Genomic DNA, 5544 nt, shown 5'->3' on the forward strand with positions numbered 1-5544 from the left:
TACAAACCTTCAAAATATACTGTAATTTCCAAAAGGAGACATAGGAACCCAAAGCTAAAAATGACCTCTTAAAACGATTTAGACTGACTTCAGCCTTCTCTGTGTTAAAATCAGGAAACTAAGTCAAATTCTCCCATGGCCCTAAGTAAGCCAGAAAGCTGCACTAATTCTTCCAGGTACCCCTGGGGTACGATTTGATGCTGTTGCCTTCTTAGTCACCAAATCATTTACAAAGTGGGACGATAACATATGTCTTCAAACGTGGTTCCTAGGATCAAGCCCATACAAGTTGAGAAACTAGGAAAGGATATTGCCACCACCTCTATCAAAACGCTCCAGCTTTTAAAGAACACACTCTTCCCTATTTACATTCCCCAGTGAGTTTATACAGCTGCCATAACCATCCCGTCCTCCCAAGCTTTTCTGCTACTGTGAGTACACTCATTCTTGTAACTCCTCCCCTCTACAAGTCGTGTTGTGTGCTTCACAGTTTCTGCTCAGCAATATTTACCTGTCGTTTTTCCTATTCCTGCGGGGTCTTGCTACACACATTATCTAATTTAATAAAATAACTGTAGTAGGAAATCAGTATAAAATCAGTATTTTATTGGAAAGTCTATTGCAAAGAGTATTCAAAACATTGAAAACCAAGAACACTATGTCATTCTTGGAGAGTTCTCTTCTAAATGTCAAATTTGATATGTTATTTTACTCCTAGTGAATCATGGGAGGAACAATCAACTTTATAAAGCACCAAAAGGCAATGGGGAGAAGAACAACCTAGGCGAAATTTAGACCTGTTGAAACTTATTTTCAGCTTAGAAATCTATGGTTAATTTGCACAATATGTTCTCAGGCAGAATGACTTCCTAAATTTGAACTTGAAGTTGACACAGAGAGAAGCAATCTGACACCTCTGTTGCAACCAGCCTATTTTCAACAGTCAGAAAAACAAACTCATATAAAACTTATCTCTGAAATTTTGGTAGGGTACCATTGAAAGAATGATGTCACTTTTCCTTTCTTGTGCTTTTAAGATCTATGAGGCTATTTCCTGGAAGATATGTTCCTTTACTTATCATGAACATGGGCAGGCAAACAGATCTCATAAGATGCTTCAATGTCTGAAAATTTGCAGTTTCTGCTAAGAGCTGGAAATTTCTATTCTAAGTGAAGTCTTGGTAAGCAGCCCTGATAAATGTTTTCTCAATTGATTTAATTACTACTGATTTTCACATTCTGCTTTTGAGTTGAATCCTAAATATTTGACAGTTTTAGAATGTGGAATTCACAACCAGCAAATAAAGAAGCCACCTTTATAAATGTCTCCAACATTTTAAAAAACAGTAATAAGCATTTTGAATTTATAGTAAGCACTTGTTCAACAAATTGGGCTGTTGTCTCAATGGAAAGAAGCTTTCTGCTAACTGGATGTCTTGGCTGTATCACTTTTATGATGAAAAATGGTATAGTGTTTTAGGTATCTTTTGCCAAGAAAAGAACTACTGAGTAATGATAAAATGGAATGGACTGTTTGGGAAACAATTCTTTAAAATACTTCTTACAGGGAGTATCCTTTTCATGAATTAACTGGCAAACAAGGAACACACACATCGCTGTGACTGAATAAGTGGCATAATTTTCAAGGTCCAAACAAGAAAATAAAAAAGAGATGAGTGAATATTATGTATTTGATGGTGGTGAACTAGAATGTATTATAAAAATAGTGAATGTATTTTTCATGTGCATATTTTAGCTCCTATCCCAGGAAAGCAGATATCAGCTGAGAATTAGAAGTGCAAGAGATTTATTATGGATAAGGCCTGTGAAAGATAAAGGAGGGAAAACAGAAGTCAGCCTGTGCCGAAGGTCTGACCTTTGAGAGGTGGGAGGGAAGAACTGAGAATTGGACGGGAAGAACTTTGGCTTATGGAACAGCTCTGAGAAAGTCTTGGCCCTCGTAGTGGAGAGCTGCAACACGAAGACTGCCAACAGAGGAGTTCTGTTTCTGTTACTGAACCAAACAGGTCTGTTCACCTGATGTGCTGCCAATCTACTGACATTGGGTTGTGGTGAAGGAAAGCACAGAGTTTGCTGGAAGGTGCCCTCAGTTCAGTCGTTCAGTCATGGCCGACTGTTTGCAACCCTATGGACCGCGGCACTCCAGGCCTCCCTGTCCATCACCAACTCCCAGAACTTGCTCAAATCCATGTCCATAGAGTCCGTGATGCCATCCAGCAATCTCATCCTCTGTCGTCACCTTCTCCTCCTGCTTTCAATCTTTCCCAGTATCAGGGTCTTTACCAATGAGTCCGTTCTTTGCATCAGGGGCCAAAGTATTGGAGCTTCAGCTTCAGCATCAGTCCTTTCAATGAATATTCAGGACTGATTTCTTTTAGGATTGCCTGGTTTGATCTCCTTGCAGTCCAAGGGACTCTCAAGAGTTTTCTCGAACACCACCGTTCAAAAGTATCAATTCTTCAGAACTCAGCTTTCTGTATGGTCCAACTCTTACACCCACACATGACTACTGGAAAAACCATAGCTTTGACTAGATGGACCTTTGTTGGCTAAGTAATGTCTCTGTTTTTTAATATGCTGTCCAGGTTGGTCATAGCTTTTCTTCCAAGGAGAAGGTGCCCCATATAGAGTCAAATAAGGAGAACAGGCAGCTTAGGGTCAAAAGACAGGAACTACCCTATGGCTTTCAGGGAAGGGTATTTTTTTTTTGGACTGTGCTGAGTCTTTGTTGCAGCTCATGAGTTCTTTGTTGCTGCATGTGGGCTTTTCTTTAGTGCAGGGAGGGGGACTAGGACTTTGTTGCTGCAGTGGCTTTTCTTGTTGTACAGCACAAGTTCCAGTAGTTGCAACTCGTGGGCTTCAGAGCACAGGCTCATTAGTTGTGGCACACAGGCTTAGTAGCTCCAGTGCATGTGGAATCCTCACCGGTCAGGGATCGAACCCATGTCTCCTGCATTGGTATGTGGATACCATACCAGGGAAGTCCCAGGGATACAATTTAGAAAGAACCTTCTTATTATAAATCTTTGCATTTCTGAATGCCTTTAATCAAAGAACAACTCAAAGTTCCAAAGCACGCTGTTTAAAAAAATTAAACAAAAACAACCTATTATTCTCTATAGCCATATATTTGTGTGATAAGGAGTATTGTGATACTATGTAATCAAAACAAAGTATAAAAATTAATTGGAGGGCTTCCCTCATGGCTCAGTGGTAAAGAATCCACCTGCCAATGAGGAGACACAGGTTTGATCCCTGATCTAGGAGGATCCCACATACCACAGAGCAACTAGGCCCTTGTACCGCACTACTGAGCCTGTGTTCTAGAGCCCAGGAGTTGCAATTACTGAGCCCAAATTCTGTAACTACTTAAGTCTATTTGCCCTAGAACCCATCCCCTGCAACAAGAGACGCCACCACAGTGAGAAGCCCATGAATGGCAACTAGAGAGTAGCCTGTGCTTGCTGCAACTGGAGCAAAACCTACTCAGCAAGAATGACCTAGTCCAATCAAAAATTTAAAAAATAAAAATAATAATTGGAGGAAAAGACAAGTACAAGGGAAATGATTATACATAACTTCTGATTTCCATTTTTCACATTCGTCAAAATGGCTTCATTGTTCCTTTTGATTGACTTGATAAAAGTAAATGTAAATGAGCTTATAAAATAAATGTATGTCAAAATTAAATTTATTCTACGTGAAATATTGACCTAAAATGTGTTTTACAGTTTTAAAATTTGGAGAACACCTCTATTACACTGCAGATTAGAGGGAGGAATTTCTTGGGGGTGGAATAGAGAATAAAAGGGTTTTGAGGAGACAAAATTACTGAAAAATAAGAGGAGCACTCCACGAGGTGACCAGTTTTTTAAAGACTTTCCTTGTTCTTTCCAAGCCATCAGTTGCTGCTACGTCCCATCTTTAATTCAGCTGGATCCTCAGGTGGGTGGGAATTGTAACAGGTGATCTCTTTTGCAATCATCAAATTAATGTTATCAATTCTTTGTGAAATCAAAGGCATATCTTTTTTTTTTTTTAATACAGACCACTTCATGAATTTGTGTGTCATCCTTGTGCAGAGACCATGCTAATGTTTGCCGTATCATTCCAATTTTAGTACACGTGCTGCTGAAGCATGCAAAAAGGCATATCCTTTTAAGCAATTGCTTCAAAAGATGAAAAAGACTATACAATGAATAGTAAGTCTCTCTTCTTCTGGTCCCTACTTACCCAGGTAATTTTCTGGAGAGAGGACAAAAAGTGAAGACAAAAACACAAACACAACTATATAACCAAAACCTAAGCTATTAGCTTTCTTGGTACATATACAGTAACTACAAAAAAAATTTTCATTTAGAAAATTTTTGTTTCTTATTTATTCCTTCAGAGATATTCTATATATTTGAGTATACTCATATACCCATAAATCTTTATCTTCCACATTAATCCTAAACAACAGTACAAAGAACATACTTACATATATATTATTTTAAAAATGTAAGAATATATCTCTAGGATAAATACTTTTGTGCTTTTATTCTATCAAGATTTCTAATGATTTGTTGGGAGCTGTATATTCATACAAAGGAAGCAAGTCTTCAATGTATGACTCCATAGTTTTTCAAAAGTGAAAGTGAAAGTTGCATTCGACTCTTTGCGACCCCATGGGCTGTATAGCCCTTGGAATTCCCCAGGCCAGAATACTGGAGTGGGTAGCCTTTCCCTTCTTCAGGGGATCTTCCCGACCTAGGGATCAAACCCAGGTCTCCTGCATTGCAAGCAGATTCTTTACCAGCTGAGCCAAAGTTTATGTTAAAAGTGGACTGAGGGGATTTCCTGGCAATCCAGTGACTAGGAATTGGCGCTTTCACTGCCTGGTCCAGGTTCGATCCCTGGTCAGGGAACTAAGAAGCCAAGCTGCTGCTGCTGCTGCTAAGTTGCTTCAGTCGACCCTGTACATGGCCAAAAAAAAAACAAAAACAAAAAACCTGGGTTGAAATCTCTATATATTGACTTTTCACTTTCTTATTATGAATGTGTGTAGTATAAGGGGAAAAGAGAATTGTATAGATCTTCAATAAGAATTCTTGGTTGAAGTTTCCTTATTTAAAATGATATTTTCCTTTACAGCACAGTGAATTGTGTGTCCTATTAATATAAGGACATACAAAATTTTTACAGTGATGAGGCTTCCCTGGTGGTCCAGTTGTTAAGAATCCACCTTGCAGTGCAAAGTACACTGGTTCGATCCTTGGTCTGGGAAGATTCCACATGCCGTGGAGAAACTGAGCCCGTGCACCACAACTACTGAGCCAACGTGCTGCAGCTGCTGAAGCCTGTGTGCCCAGAGCCTGTGCTCTGCAGGAAGAGAAGTCAGGGCAATGAGAAGCCTGCACGTGACAGCAAAGACAGCCCCTGCTGGCTGCAGCTAGAGAAAGCCCTTGTGCAGCAATGAAGACCCATCACAGCCAAAAATAAAATAAATAAATACTTTTTATAGTGATGAAATAAAATAACACT

The 5544-nt window shown here is 39.3% G+C and overlaps 1 non-coding gene across 1 annotated transcript; it reads right to left on the reverse strand.

The window, feature by feature from the left end:
• Window positions 1–4058: 4058 nt before the first annotated feature.
• LOC139176202 (U6 spliceosomal RNA) lies at window positions 4059–4161 on the reverse strand. The gene has a single exon (XR_011560657.1). It is a non-coding gene; the product is annotated as a U6 spliceosomal RNA (small nuclear RNA).
• Between the last annotated feature and the right edge of the window lie 1383 nt (window positions 4162–5544).

The sequence above is a fragment of the Bos indicus genome, chromosome 15 (assembly GCF_029378745.1).
Source record: "Bos indicus isolate NIAB-ARS_2022 breed Sahiwal x Tharparkar chromosome 15, NIAB-ARS_B.indTharparkar_mat_pri_1.0, whole genome shotgun sequence".
Taxonomy (NCBI): Eukaryota; Metazoa; Chordata; class Mammalia; order Artiodactyla; family Bovidae; genus Bos; species Bos indicus.